Source organism: Plectrocnemia conspersa, unplaced genomic scaffold (assembly GCF_051122295.1).
Source record: "Plectrocnemia conspersa isolate PC_06_02 unplaced genomic scaffold, ASM5112229v1 ptg000005l, whole genome shotgun sequence".
Lineage (NCBI taxonomy): Eukaryota > Metazoa > Arthropoda > Insecta > Trichoptera > Polycentropodidae > Plectrocnemia > Plectrocnemia conspersa.
In genome coordinates, this window is record NW_028277169.1 from 12655239 (window position 1) to 12672278 (window position 17040).

The 17040-nt window shown below is 32.0% G+C and overlaps 1 protein-coding gene across 3 annotated transcripts in view; it reads left to right on the top strand.

Annotated features, from left to right (window-relative positions):
• LOC148234885 (E3 ubiquitin-protein ligase mib1-like) overlaps positions 1-17040 on the top strand; it is a 660035-nt gene that overhangs the window by 224487 nt on the left and 418508 nt on the right. The window contains exon 11 of one of the 3 annotated variants that reach the window (XR_015809584.1): positions 16035-16623. The exons of the other annotated variants lie outside the window; for them this stretch is intronic. The gene's annotated coding sequence lies outside the window, so the exon portion shown is untranslated. The remainder of the gene's footprint in view (positions 1-16034; positions 16624-17040) is intronic. 3 annotated transcript variants of the gene reach the window in all.

Below are 17040 nucleotides of genomic sequence, written 5' to 3' on the forward strand. Positions count from 1 at the left end.
TATCTTTTCACTAAGACTTTTAGTTTAGTAAAGACACAAATACGTCAAGATTTATTATAGAATAAGGTGATTATAAATTATCCCACTTCTTTTTAATTTAACTGCTTGAAAGTCATTCAGATTTACGCTAACTAAGCTGGAAAAGTTACTAGAAAATGGTTGCTAGAACCTTCTAAAAATTTCACCAACAATTTTTCTTCATTTAAATCTTGATTTCTTTCTTAGACTAGTAAATGTAACATAGGGTTAGAGATTAATCAATATATAGCCGTTTTTAAACCAATGTAATGGCTTATTACTGCTACTGTACAAGATAAATAAAATAGAATACTCAAAGAAACTTTTTTTTTTTTTTTTTTTGTATGTATAGTCTTTCATAAATATTTCAAACTAAAATATTCTAGATATCAACTAAAGGTATTTTTTTATTATACTGTGTACTTATAAGCAATATTATGCTTGTATAAATGAAACTTGACCTCTTCACAATATATTATAAATTAAAAAACTGTAGAATAAGTAAGAAAATCTTATGCTAGAAGTGAGTAGTAAATAGAGACCCAAAGCGTTCTTTGTTTTCAACAAAAACAACATATAACAGCAACTTAAGTTTGAGTTAAGTTATCGAAGACCGCGATTGCGTTACAAAAATCCATTACATTCAACCATCGGTTAGTACGTGCAAAATTCGCAACGAGTACGCTTGTATTATGGGCGCCTAGAACGCAATTCTCTGGATGAGAAAGACGTATAAAGCTTGCTCGGGTCTGGCGGAAGTTTTCGGAGGTCCCGAGTTATGCGAACATTAACACTCGAAACGACAAGGGCACACACAAACAAGGGTGGGTCATGTGGAAATGTGCAAGTGACATTTATGGCCACTTGCAGAGTAACCCGCCTCCCTTAGCCAGCCCGCGGAAGGCTAAGATACTGCCGGGACCGGAAGTGTAGAAAGTGGGCGGTTGAACCGGGTGGTCGGTTCGGTTGAATCGGGTGGCGGCGGTTGGGTGTGGTTGGCAAAAGCGCGAATTTACAACGGCGACGAGATTCGACCCATTGTTTTTGGGTGCTCAGAAACACTCCAAAAATAAATTGAAAAAACAGAAACTGCATTTTAAATTTTCATCCAAAACCGAAATTTTTTAGATTCGTTCCATATATTAATTTATGGATCAAATCTTAAATGCTAAAAATATTTTTTACTTCTGAGTTTGGTTTAGATGCACTTTAAGGGTTGATCAAAGTATATTCAAACCGAATTTTGGTCAATAGGAGAGCACAAAAACAATTATCACTTCTCAGAAGGCAAAAATTCATGTCAAAAGCAATAAAATCGTGTCGGTGCCGTCGCAGTGGGAACGCTCGGTAACGAGCGTTCCCACTGCGACGGCGACGGCACGATTTTATTGCTTTTGACGTGAATTTTTGACTTCTGAGAAGTGATAATTGTTTTTTGCGCTCTCCTATTGGTCAAAATTCAGTTTAGATGCACTTTATTCGATTCTCACTCGTAATATTGTTATAAAAAAACTTGATAATCGAGCGTTTTCACCGCGATAGAACGATTTTATTGCTATTGACCTGGACTAGAAATTTACTATATGGCAATACTGAGCAGCAAAGAAAACACGACTAATTATCAAGTTTATATTATGGGTAGATATTTTTAATAATTTTTAATGCATAATAAAATATGATCTTGCAATGGTGCCTAATTTTTATATTCATTTGAAGCATAGAAAGGGTTAACTCGTACTTATTAATATTTATTTAATAAATTAGATTATGATGTTAAAAAATATATAATATGCCATTTTTGTCATGAATCATTGATTTCATAGGGTTCGCTCTCGACTGCCTTGGCCACGCAGTTCATAGCAATGAAATAGCGCTACCTATATACGCAGCTCTGTTTTGGATAGCATTTTGACCAAATCAAGTTTCACTGTAAAATAATTTTGTTGATGCTTGACAGCAAAATATTTATTGTATTTATTTATTGACTCTTCGTACTAGTATACTTTTTATTTATTAATATAAATAAAGTTACGGTATATGTACATATATTAGACGTAAACCAACCTTTTGTAATTTATTTGTAGTATGAAAAGGGTGAACTTGTACTTATTATTATTTATTAAAAAAATTATATTACGGTGTTAAAAAATGCCATTTTTGTCATGAGTCCCGCTCTGGGCTGCCCTGGGAACTTGTGGAAACGAAATAATAAACTTAAGTTGATTGAAATATGATTTATTAATATGTGTATATTTTTAACTTAATGGAAAATATCATTTCTTGCAATTTGTTTAGATTGAATTTATATTTTAAGGCAAACATAGACGTTTTATGTAACGTACAAAATAAACTATCTAAAATCGATTGTTTGGTCTACTTTAGCATATTGTTAAGAAATAACTTGAAAAAGTCGTCTGATACACTATTTTTATTAGCGGCCATCCGGAAAGGAAGGAACTATTTAAATGTAATGCAAAAATGGGTAAACAATGGCACTCGACACAAAGCTAGTAGAGGAAAATACGGCAAAAAAAAGCTCCCCTGAAGGAAACTCGTCGACACTTGTTAGGAGAGAAAAAGACGCGGGCCGACCTGGTGGTGGGGGAGTTACTAGAGAGTCAAGGGTGGGTGTTTGGTGTAGCAGGAAAGACGGCCGAGGGAAAAAGGGTGTTTGTAAAATTTGAAAGGGCCCAAAAAAGGTTGGACCGACAAAAAAGTAATTAGTCCTGAAACGCTCCACGGGCCTAAATGCGGCCTTTCGCGCTGACTCGGCGACATTCCGCTCCGAGTGGAATCGGCAACCCATATTCCCTGTGTTTCGTCGTTGCAAAAGACAGAATAACGGGGACGAAGGGCAGATGGACCCGGAGAAAGGTTGAATACAAATAAATTAACCCGAATAAACAACGATAGGATGGGGGATAGGAGAAAATTACCAAATTTCCGTTATTCGAGTATCAAAGCGAGCTCATTTGATGTAATTGATATTTTAACTTCTCGCAATGCGACTTGAATCACACGTTGGCATTCTTGAAACCTTATAGATTACTGGGTATCGAGAAGCTTGCCTTGATTAATTAAAATTTCCGGTATTGGAGATTTTAAATATAAATTTAAATTGCAAAAATATTTTATATATAATATCAGTTTAGAAATTCTTTGATAGAATACACATATATTAGTAGAGAGTTATTTTGCTGAATAATATAGTCAATCCCTATGTAGCACCGTATATTAAGGACAGAATTATAAGGGTTAATAAAGGCATTATTTTGTCTTAAGGTTATTATTATTATACGCACATGAATTTACGTATTAAATAAAGCATAACGTGTAAAATTAGGTAATATACAGTAAAATGTAATTGCGTTACGGACGTCCGTACACTTTTATATCTCCTCCTGGATAATTTTTTCTCCATACCTCCCTTCTATCTAACGGCCATCTGGCGGTCTTCATTGATCCTTTTGGGTTGTACCCCATCGCGTTCGCAACTAACGACGCCTCTTGTGGTTCCAGCTGAAATGTTCATCTGAAACTCCAATTATCTCCCCTTTCCCACCCCTTGCGGAAAGTCTTCGTCGTTCGCTCTCCCGATCTTTACGCGTATATCTGTCCTTCTCCGGCCGCCAGCAGTTGTTTGGTAACCAGAAGCACTGCAATCGCTATTTGAATAGCCATTAGCAGATCTCTAAATTACATCGCCCTTCATTCCATCGTTCGCGTTTACTTATGTTTCAGTAAATGCATTCGAATCTCATTAATTCTCGAGAGGGTTCGACGAACTGCGTCATCATTGTGCATATATACTATATGCTGTATAGAATCGGCATTATAATTTTATACATTATAAATTACTAAAAAAAATATTTCCCTTAAACAAGATATAATAAAAAAATGCTCCATTGTTCCTGACAAAAAATCAAGTACAATCACGAATTTGGTTTATGCATTTATATATACTTTCAAACCGAAAGAAATCTTCTCTTTTTTATAATATATTTAATTAGAAAATATCTATAAATGTTTATTATTATGTCTTAGATATCTTAATGTTTATATCGATAAATAAATAACTGATTTAATCAAAATTTTAGATTACTATTCAATTATATTCTTAAGTTGTATTTCTTATAAAATTTAATTTATAAAGAAGAACAACATATAAAGATGGTGCGAAACTTATGAGTAGTACTAAATATCAAAATGAGCAACCTTTTCAGACTAGTAGCTTGGAACGCCAATGGCTTGCTTAAGAATGGGCAAGAAATAAAAATATTATACGGATCTCTCAAACCCACTTTATCGACAAAAGCTATTTAAGAAAACCAAATTATTCTATAATATATTACATTAATCATCCAGAGCTATTATAGTTAAAAATAAAATAAAACATTACGAACTAGATAAATATGATAGTGAACACATCTAAGCCACAAGTATAAAAATAAAAGATTGAGCTGGACTCATAACTTACATAGCAGATCATTAAATACAAAAGGACCGGTATATACAATACTTTAACACCCATAGATGTGATAATAATGCAAACAAATGTGCTATTGGAAACTGGCAAAATAATTATTGCGAGAGTTTAAAACATTGAAAGCGAGAAATTAGTCAGTAACTGTGCCGACACAATATATAAATATAGGGTTGTTCTCCCAAAATACAATGCTATAGAAATATTTTCTGAACTTCGTAACCTTACTCTCCGAATATCCCTCGCAGTTAGTACGAAAAACTTTATAACTGCCTTTTGAACGTATCTAATCGTGTATTATTGTAACCTCCTACGGTCGGAAGAGCCCCCAGGGCTACCGTTTAAACTTGACAGACCGACCGTCAGAAAGGAAGGATTTGGAACATATCGTTATCTATTTCGGAGCTGTATTCTAAATACACTCGTTACGTTCGCTCCAGTTAATCTGACCGCGATTATTCGACTTCGCAACCCTCATGTGGTCAAAGATATATTATGGATATGCTTGAAACTGGTTATAGAAGAATTCACATCAAACGGATTCTTAATTATGCCTCTGATTGAATGCGTTCAATTTCGACTAGGGTACGTATCTGATCAGCGAAAACAAAGGTTTAATTATCGTAATGTACGGAGTGTAGAATGCGAGAATTCAGGCGTAGTGTCAAAACCGCCGTGAATTATGCCACATCGACAGTATTGGTTGATGTTTCGAAATGAAGAGTATGTGTGTGAGAGAGATAATTAAAATAAATAAAAACTAATCTACACAAATCCTGTGTGTGTGATGTTTTAATTGTGAAAGTTTATCCAACTGCTCTTCAAACAAATTGCTAGTTTCCAGTATTGTATTATGCTAATAAAACCGCGCTGCACTTAACGTCGCGTATTCAAATTCGTCGAATGGATTTCCAATTCAACAATCCTTCCATTTGATATACAGGAGGTCACGAAATTACAATTTTATTTGATTCTATTATTACTAATAAAGTTATTTTGCCGTTTGAATTTGTTAAAGAGCTTTCGAATGAAGGCATAGAAAAAATATTAATTACATACTTTGCGATTTTACTGAAAGTAATAAAAGATTTCTTAAATTAAGCAAAATAATAATAATAATTATTTATTATTATAATACTCTATGACACATCTACCTCATTAACACATATTAGATTAAGATATTTATTAACTGCTAGTGATAATATTAAAATTATTATTCAACTTGCATTTTAACAAGATATTTTTTTTAACTAAGCTTAAACTGCTCTGCACTAATAAATGTAACTCATTTTAGTCGATTTTACACTGTGAACGTTTTTTAACTGTATTAAAATATTTTGTCTGTAGTTGTTTTTTAGAAACTTTTTTTACAAGTTAATTACTTAGTCATTTCAAACATAACATTAACTACTTAAATAACCAACAACAACTCATCAGCATCTGAAAGGCAAGTGTACGCTACCGCTTCCTGGGGCGCCGGAAGTTTTTCATAGGTTTATAATTTTCATTTTCAATTCAATGTAATGCAGTTATTCGCTCAGTAACTAACTGTTTACATAAGCCTTTAAACATGGTTACTACAGTTGTTTGAGACGTACATATATACTGATGTATTTTAGGTATACGTTCCTTTAGCCTTTATTTATACATATTATACGATAAATAAAGGAGCGGTACATTGCCTTCAAAAGCACCCACTTTTTAGGTAGTACTTTCACAATAAACATTATTATTCAAAGGGACAGATTGTAGTTTTTGACGCGGCTTTGTTTGTGTTAAAATTTGCTTGCAAATTATTAACGACTTTATTGCTTTTTGACCGCTTAAAAAATATTGGAAAATATTCAACAAATATAAATTAGTAGCAGTAAATTAAGGTATTCGATTTAGAAATTCAGATCTAATACATAAGGAAGCAAAGAAATAACGAAAAATCAACAACAGCACTCTCTGAATTATGTAAATTTAATGTTTTTATTGATTGTATTATCGATAATTTAACAACTGACTTAAATGCAGCAAATATAATAAAAGATACATTAAAAAAAAACAGTCTTATAACCCGAAAATATTTTTTAAATATGTCATTTCAGTCAAATCATATCGGAATACATTTTCACTAGTATATATGTATTTAAAAATATTAATTATTTGGCAGGTGTTAGTACAATTATATGATTTCAACTTTGCTATATGTAGTATTAAATATATTTACATACTTATCATTATTTATTTACATCCGATGTATAAATATTACAGTGAATTTGTATTTTTTGATAGAGTTATATTTTTATTAGTGAAGTCTAAATACATTTTCACCAGTAGATATATATTTTTATCAGCAAAAATATAATTTAACTGATAAGCACTAATATGCTACACTAAAATGTCTATAAAAACTAATTTGAAAACAGTTGCGAAACGTCCATTTGCTGTTCAAACCCAAACCTAGCTCAATGTAAGTACTAAAATTAATTATTTATTATGTCAAGTCCAAAATACAAACTAAGTCAACTCATCTCTCAGGGAAGAATAAGTACAGACATACATCGCATCTGACATATTACTCCATAGTTTGTCTGCATTTCGATATTACACTATGTTTTAAAAATATGATAGCTGTCCTTACTGATTTTACTATGGAATTTCAATATAAGAAGGCTGATCAAAATATATTCAAACTGAATTTTGGTCAATAGGAGAGTGCAAAAAACAATTATCACTTCTCAGAAGGCAAAAATTCACGTCAAAAGCAATAAAATCGTGTCGGCGCCGCCGCAGTGGGAACGCTCGGTAACGAGCGTTCCCACTGCGACGGCGACGGCACGATTTTATTGCTTTTGACGTGAATTTTTGCCTTCTGAGAAGAGATAATTGTTTTTTGCGCTCTCCTATTGGTCAAAATTCGGTTTAGATGTGCTTTATTCGATTCTCACTGGTAATATTGTTATAAAAAGTCACTGCGATGGTACGATTTTATTGCTTTTAACCTGGACTAGAAATTCACTATATGGCAACACTGAGCAACAAAAAAACACGACTAATTATCATGTGATTACTATGAGTAGTTATTTTTAGTAATTTTTAATGCCTAATTAAAATATTTCGCATAAAATATGATTTTAGAAAATTTGTCGCAACGGTGGCTAATTTTTATATTTATTTGTAGCATATAAAGGAATTACTCGTACCTATTATTATTTATTTAAGAAATTATATTGCTATGTTAAGATATATATAAAATGGAATTTTTGTTATAAGGCCCGGAATCATTGTTTTCACGGGGTCCAGGTTCGCTCTTGGCGACCCTGCACGTATCCACGGACTTTTATTTGATATATGATTAACTAGAAAATACTGTAAACAAATATTTAGAATGATCTGGGTATATATTTTAAGAAAATATTTAAACCCTAGATTATTTCTTTACAAGGTATGTTGAAGTTGAAGGAGATTATACTGAAAAATTAAAACCATTTCAAATTAAAATACCTTCTTTCATAATCAGGCCATGAACTTTTCAAATTATCCAGATATACCAATATATGGAAACATTATACCCTTGTTGGATTACAAAATTGTTTGAATTATAGCTTGTGATATTAATAATTTATTTCCAGAAGACCCTAGCTCCTATCGTGCAACGTGATGGTACAAATGTGGAACAAGTGAGCCGTAATGGCTTCGGTTACTTACGCTTAGGGTATAATAAAATCGCTGAAGTAACACGTAATGAGGCTCCGAGTATAATCGCCGGGCACGCTCAAGGGTTGATTGGCATATCGCAACGTAACATAAAGGCACGTGCCCCTTTTGTTATCAGTACACTTTATCACGAAACACCTTAGCCTTCTTGTGAGCCCGCGAGAGATGCGTGCTATTTTTGACCCAAATCTATCCGCCGAGGAGGTGTTAACCTATTTAACCGGAATAAATTATTCTAATCTTTGCACAGTCACCGCGGGAACGTGTTAAAATCCAACCGGTTAAAATTTACATGTCGTAATTCATGGCTAGATTTGTTTTTATCTACGCTTTTAAGATCGCTTTCTTTTGGATTGATACAATCTCTTTTGCTTTAACGCATACACATTTTTCACGTTAAAAAATTTAGCTATTCGTAATATATTATAATTCTGTGTGGCGATATATCTCACTGATTTTATAAATTCAGCAAATGTTATATAATATATGGCGCGACGTAAATTCTGACTGCCTTTAATAATTTTGCCCATTATTCATAGAGTATTAATTAAACTAACTATCTTGCGGTATTATTTTCAAGAATTTATATTGTGTCTATCTTATCAATATAAACATATCTTTTAAGTCGTTGAAAGTCATATATAAATTTTTGTTTTAGCTTATTTTTTAATATTTTAATAAATTATATTATTTTAATGTTCTTTATGATTGCTTACAAAATAAAATTAAATATTTTTTGTAATTTTTCTTATATCATTGTAAAATTTAGAAATCTTTATTAAAAATAAAAAAATGTTATATTTGACTTATATTATAATTTTTTTAATTATAAAATATTCAATAGCTAATATTTATATTGTACAAATTCAATTTAAAAATATTACAAAAAAAAGTTAATACTACATAAAAAAATATTTTTCACAGTATAAAATAATATATTTACGTTAATTTAATTATACACTTTTTTATGGTAATATCTTAATTTTGCATGTATACATTTTTTACAATTTATAGTAAAACTCTCGAGTCTCCTACCAAAGCTGGAAATCACCTCCTGTCTACCCTCCCGTGTACAGTGTGGCGTAATGCATTTATTCATGTCGTTACCGCTAACGATAATTTTATCGTCTGCTCATTTGTCGGCTTTCCGTTCATTTGTATCCCATTACTATAATTTTATCGTGACCACCCTGTACAGTCGACCAATTCGACATAAGGATTTTTCCAAACCAAAAGACAAATACAATTTTATAAAAATTTCTCTAATCTGATATTGAAAAAATGTTAGTGTATTTGTGCGAAAAGTTACCCCTGTGTTTTCGATACCGTTGTTTATGCTGATTTAGTGGTTAAGTTTATGATTTATGAATAATTGGTGTGTTTTTCGCGTCGTCTGAAAAAGGCGGCCGTTTCTGTCGAACATTAATAAAGATCAACTGTCAGATCTTATCTTTTATACTTTTGACCACCCTAAAAAATCAGGGCAGTGAAACATTTTTGTGAATAAATATAGGATGGGCACGAAATATCCGTTCTTATCGTTTTAAATTACTTCTTTATCATATTTTAATTTGTAAAGCAAAGCATATTAGTTACATAGGATTTTAAACCTTTTTTTACGGTTAGGGATTTTTGTGCTGTATTTTCTTTTTATTCACTTTTATTTGTTGGCATTGTGCTAAAATTTATAAATAGGCAATCCGTAAAGCACCCCCTCGAGTCTCTCCGATCTCCTCTCTTCGTTCGAATGTCTTTAAAATTTTCTTTGGGCGCACTTACGAAGTTTTCCACGCCATTAAAACTGCCTTCTCCATAATAGATAATCGAAGACGTTCAATTCCACCTTTGTGAAACTCATTAGTCGATTTCGCCGCAAGCGAAATTTTGCAAATATTTATTTTACATTATTATACACCAAAAATTCGATCTTGAATGCGTAATGCTTTCGGGCACTCGATGCCGAAACTTATATAAGATTTTTGAACGCTTTCGAGACGACCTCCTTCCAGGGCAGGACTGAGTTTACGTATAATATTTACGAAATTCCCTAAACCCTTTCCGTACCCTTTTCCAAGGGCACTACGAGGGTCGCTTCATATTAATCTTGCGCTTTGAGAGTTATTTTTTATTATAAAATATGTTTAATATTTCTTACCTAATAAATAATATTTTAACAACCTTCGACACATTGACTTTAGTTTATACACTCAAAATGTATTACTTTGGCTTCTTGCCATAATCTGAAAGTCTTATTTGGGACAATGACCCTCCACTTGTGTGTTGAGATGTTGTTTATTTCAAACCATCGTCTCTATTGTTGTTTGTATTTATATAAGAATAATACCAATGTATCTAATTAAATAAAAATTGTATGCCATCATTAGTTATTTAATGCAGTCAATAAAAAAAACTTCTTATCATACTAACTTGTTTAAAACATTGATTACAAAAATATAAATGAAGTAAAATACAAAGAACTTTCACAATAGTTAAGCAGAAAATAAAAATGTAAAGTACACGAGTAATTGTTTTAACACATTTAATTAGAAACTTAGAACTACTAAAATCTTAATATTTGCCTTTTAATCAAAGTATTTTATTTTTATTACATATCTTAGACATTGAATTAGGAAGAAGTTAATAACCTGCTATCAGTTTTCCTTGATTACGAGAAATAAAAAGTAGTATTAATATATGTCATATTATATGTATATATAACAAAGTATGTTATATGAATTTAAAAAAGGAAGTATTGCGATTATTGCGATTAAAAATATATGTGAAATGTATAGCGATGATGAGGTAGAAACACAAAAATTTATAATTGTTTTATCAAAGTTTTTGATGATCATTTCTCGTCCATATTGGATGCAGACCATTAGTTGATTTAAAAGCAAAACGTCTGGGTCGAGCATGATTTGCCACAAAAACTTTATTGATAGGCTGTCAACCTGCGAATCGTTTGTCGTCAGTCAAAATTGAGACCCTTTTTGCATCGCCTTTTCGTGGGCTATAATAAGTAGATCATCTAAAATACTGATCAACTCCTTTCTACACTAATTTTTATTTGTATTTGTGGTATTATATTATATAACAACATGGTTTCCGTAAATCTCGATCCACTGTCACTAATCTAATGGTTTTGTCTAACTATGCTTTAAAATCATTGGACTCTGGTGTACAAGTGGACGTCATATACACAGATTTTGAAAAAGCATTTGATTAAGTTAACCATGCTTTACTTGTACAAAAGTTATCTAATTTCGGGCTTTCTGAAGATCTCATAAATCTATTCTCAAATTACTTGACCAATAGATATCAATTCGTCAAGTATAATAACTCTTTTTCAGAACGATATACGACCCCTACTGGAGTACCTTAAGGATCCAATTTGGGTCCATTGTTGTTTTTATTGTTCATTAATGACATAGACACAGCAATAGAGGATTCAGATTTTTTATTATATGCAGATGACTTGAAAATTTACAAGAAAATGCATTCGATTTCTGATTCCCTCGACCTACAGGAGGATCTCAACTCTATATGGAAATGGGCTTGCTATAACCAATTGCCTTTCAGTGTAAAGAAATGTCACACAATTTCATTTTCAAGGTCGGTAACGCCGGCAAAATATTCATACCATCTAGGCGGATATTTTCTGGATAGGTTTTCTTCAACTAAGGATTTAGGAGTGACTTTCGAAGAACGTTGGAAATTTAGCCAGCACATTGCAGAGACTCATAGCAAATCCTTAAAAATGCTCGGTTTTATCTTGAGAAATGCGCGTTACTTCAGGAATACTTTAGTATTGCGCACTCTTTATGATACTCTAGTCCGCAGCATACTAGAAACTAGCTCCATCATTTGGATCCCAGGCGTAATCAATCAATGTAATGAATTGAAGCTGGAAAAAGTACAACGTAAATTTCTTTGATATTTATACTTGAAGGAATACGGATATTATCCGTTCTTGTTTCCCAGTGCTTTTATTTTGGGAGCCCTGGGATACGTTTCTTTGTCGACTCGCAGAAGTGTTTATGTAATTAAACACTTCTGGAAATTGCTCAAGGACATCGTAGACAATCCTTCAGTGCTCGAGCAGCTTCAAATGTAAGCTCCTGAAGGTGATTATAGTTCTCGGTCGCGTCCACTATTCTTGCCTGTAAAGTCTAGAACTGGAGCACTTGCCAACTCTTCTCTGGCCAAGGCTATTCATCTGCTCAATTCTGTCCATAGAAATATTGACATTTTCTCTTGCACATATGGAGTTTTGGTTTAGTTCGTATGAGACAATGCACACCTGTTGAGGTGATTTGTGTCTGTTGTTTTGTCTTGTTTATATTTGTATGTAATATGATGTATTTGTACTTTTGACTATCGTGACGCATTGGGTTTGCCTGTCAGGTCACGATGGTTATAATTTTAATAAATAAATAAATAAATATTATAAAGAACTAACGAAATACATAAACACATGCTGATAAGTATCATAAATAATATAATTTTTAACACATGTGACACTCACAACCTAATATATCATTTTTATTGTATTTTTACTCTGCAAATTAATATTTATTAAAATAAGTTTTTACCATCAAAATGTTTTTTTTATAGAAGTACAATTAATTTATAAATGAATCAGTAGTTATATAGATATAAAATATCTAATTGAATTTCTTTTTATTTTCATATTATTATCAGCGCTTTTTAATAGCTATATAGTATGTAACAATTTTTATAAAATAACTGCAATTTTGTTTTAAAAAATATTATTTTTCTGTATTTATATTACTTTTTCACAATCCTATCAAAAATCTGGTTTAAATGGTAACGAGAAACCATTAAATGTATTTATTTCCTATAAAAAAGTTATATACTCTCTAGGTTTATTATTTTTTTAATATTAATAATATTTTTTTTTTAAAACAAAGACTAACAGATGACCATAGCTCCGTGAAGGACGGAATATTGTACTCCGTAAAGTCTCAGACTAGTAACTCTGAGGTCGCGGGTTCCAGCCCGGCAGCGGCACTCGAATATTTATTTATTAAAATGCGCAATTAACATTTAGTGAGTGAAGATATTAGTAATGCTGAATTTGTTGCAAATACAACGCTTAATTACTACAGTCCCTCTGATTTGACCGGCAGGATATGATTTACCCGCCAATCGACCATTTGTGAAGGTTCGTGAAATAACGATCAAATGTCGAATTCCAAATAAATTTATGGCGTTTTTGTTGGGCTACATATAAAACCCTTGCTTACGTCATGCCAGCTGGTGATCTTTATTTGTAGTGACATATCTATAACTTGACTAACCTATGATGCAATGTTTTGTATCTGGAATATTATTTTAAATATAATGTTTTAGCGAAATAGCGTAACTTTAACTTATTTGGTATTAATATATTACATTAATTATAATACATCTTTCGTGAAAATATCTTAGCAACAAGGTTCTCGCACAACACAACGACGAGTGTTATACAGGGTATGTCGCAAGCATTGTAATAAACCGCGTTATATAATATGTAATTTAAACTTTAATTTAGTCGCAGTTCGTGCTTTACTCATAGGTATATATTTGTGGCAATCCATTTAAAACGAATCACGGCACAAATATTATTTGCTTCGCGGTCGTGCTCTCCCGGAACGATCGGACCCCACGTTGAGACACAGGTATACCCCGCAATTACGCCCGCTGAGCACAAAGGGCCGCGCGAGCGCTCATTGTGTCCGCGTTATATCTTTTTATTAAATCTGCGGCTCGTTACCGCGACGCCACTGGCGCCGGGTCGGTCCCACCCCCTGAGAGCTACCCGCTTTTCCGAACTGTGTTTCTGGGTGCATGCGACGCTTGCATTTAAATCAACGCGTATCTTCCGCCGACTGGAAAAAAAACTAACATTCGCCCCTTTGTGAATCGCATTTGGCCGACGTCCCGAGACTTGTCTCGCAAATCGAGCGAATAATATTTTCGCGTGCCGCTACTGGAATCATTTTATCGAAATTAAATCTGAGACGAGTTTAAAAATTCTTTATATTTTACATTTCTATATTGTTTATGTGTTATATTAGGTTTTACATATATAATAGCTAACCTAGCTTTGTGCTTATTTTCTTTTATCTTACCTCACAAGGGTAGACATGAGAGACAAATAGTAATAGATTCCAAACATTTATAAACGGTATATTGCTATGTCCGAACAAGGATTTTTATTTATGATATGTATATATAACTAAAATCAATGAAAACGCTATTAGCTGCATATTATCATTAACTAGCAAAATAATATTATTTTAAAAATGTTTTTTAAAGGGTATTATAATAGTTAATAATAATAAAAAAATGTTCTTATTTTTTAAGCTTTAAAATTGTGCAATGTCATATATACTTTTAAAAATAAATCAGAATCTTATTTTGTTATTAGAAATATAATTTTTATGCATCGAGGTTGCTTAACAGAAAATAAAAAAATAGCAATAAAACAATCTCATGCGAATCAATTAACACAAATATTACCAATAACATGTGATAAATGGACTTCAAAAGTAAGCTTTGCTTGACGCGAGTACCGGATTAAACTCTAGTGTATTCTAAGTCAAAAGTGATGCATGTTGCTGTAAAAATTTAACTTGCCTATACCTAAGAAGATCGGGAAATGGGAGGAAGTAAACGACCCTTCCTTTCCCTTGAGCAATTCTGGGTAGAAACGACAGTTTTACGCGTGGCTAATTTTTTAATAACGAATAAAAATTGTTGTTATTTTCATTCTTATAGTATCAGAAATTGCAACAATGATAAATTACATTTTAATTCAGGGGTACAAGTATACATTTAAATACTTCCAGATATTTTATTTCTTAATTATTCTTCAATTCATTAAAATTATAAATTTGCTCTCTCTAAAATTGTAATTATTTAAAAATATCAGTAATTAAAATATCGCTTTTGTAATCATAATTTTAATATAATTTTGAATATACGTTTTATAAAAGTCTTGATTTTGTTGTAATTTGTTGAGACTCATATATTTCCTAGTAAATGCAAATTATAACTCAGCTATCTCTTATTTTTTTGTAAATCATAAATAAAGTCTTGTGTAACCACGGTACCAATTATATAAGCATTATATTGAAAGCTCATGTAAGTGGAAGGAGGAAAAGTACGTTTCTATTATTTTTCTCCCATTATATTAATCTAACAAAGAATTTCTTAAGATCTGGGATTCAAAGCTCTTTTACGGCGAATTCAATACACCGAGCTCACATTATTTTCTTAATTGAGTGATACTCGTGATACATATAAAATGTTTATTACTCCGTTTTCGTATTTTTTTCTTTTTATATGTATGTCTCTAAATAATGTAGTGATTGAATTTTTATAGTTAGAACAGTGCATCCATTCAAAAGTGTACAAATTGAATTGGCAACCCATAGCTTTGTGACGATTTTAGTCAATCAAAACGCATTTTTTTAGTCTCGCGTCTTTATCAGATTTGTTTTGCTATTTTCTGGTGAGACGCGTAACCCTCGTTGGTTGTTTAAGGTTGTATTTACGGTCTGGTGGACGCAGACTCTGGCAGCTTGGTGCCGATGACAGCCCAAAATGCACTCAACAACATATCTAGTGTACATTCCAGTTTCTTGGAATACTGTATGTATTATAAATTATAATCTGATCAGGTTTATTCCATTATATAGGATCAGTTTGTCTGTATATAAATATCTATATACAAATATTTTTCTATCTAATAATAATTTTTAAATAATATCAATTCACAATACTTTTATAATATGCTTTAATAATATTTTTTTTGTTCCAGGTACTAAATTCTAAGATTTAACACGCGATTTTTTCGTAGATCGTAAGTATACTCTATATAATTAATTGCAATTGAACTACACGATTTATCAAACCCATCTCTATAACGAATCATAATTGTATTGTAAATATAAAAAATCTTAGATCATTGCTGATGTCATTTTTAAATATACGAAACAACGCCAGGGCAAGATTTAATCCTTGCGGTATTCCACATGTTACTTATTTGAGTAATGCGAATCATAAGCAATATCGACGATAACCAAAGTTACTTCATAAAAACTTTTTTTTATATAAATGAATATTCATTCCGAGAGATTTTAGTATATGTTATTATATTAGCGACAGTTAAATGTGTTAGTTTAAATCTGTTTAATTGATTAACGATAAATTTGGCTACAGTGATAATATTACGTAATTCCAAAATCAATGGTTTGAACAGTCAGTCGTGCTCTGATCGCTGTTACTTTAGTACATTTTCTATTACAATTATGTTGGTGCACATCTGGGCAACATATTCTAATATTTAAAAAATTGAAAATATTTGGAAAATTGGGCCGCAAAATCTACGACGACAGAATTTTTACCAAGCGAACAATTTATATAAAATTGCATAGTAGAGTACGCTCGGGATAAGGATGCCGGTTTGTTATTGTGTGCGTGTACATGTATATGAGATGGAGAAGCGATGTAGCGTGTACTTCGTTGTCTCGCTTTCTCTTTTAAGGACAGTCGCTGATTCGTCAACGCTGGTATTCGTCATTAAAGTGCAGTGTGTTCGATCTTCTCTAGTGATTTATTTTAAATAATTTTGTGTTGATATTGGTTTAACCCAGATATGCCCACTGTCCCATGGGTAGGTCACTAAACTCGTGCCACTGATTTTTATTGATAAATGAAATTTTAAGAGAACAAAATTTCTTAGGCATATCTGGGTTAATTGATATCAAGGCTTCAAATATTCACTGTAAGTAATTTGTTCTCTTACCCGCGGATTAAAATATTTT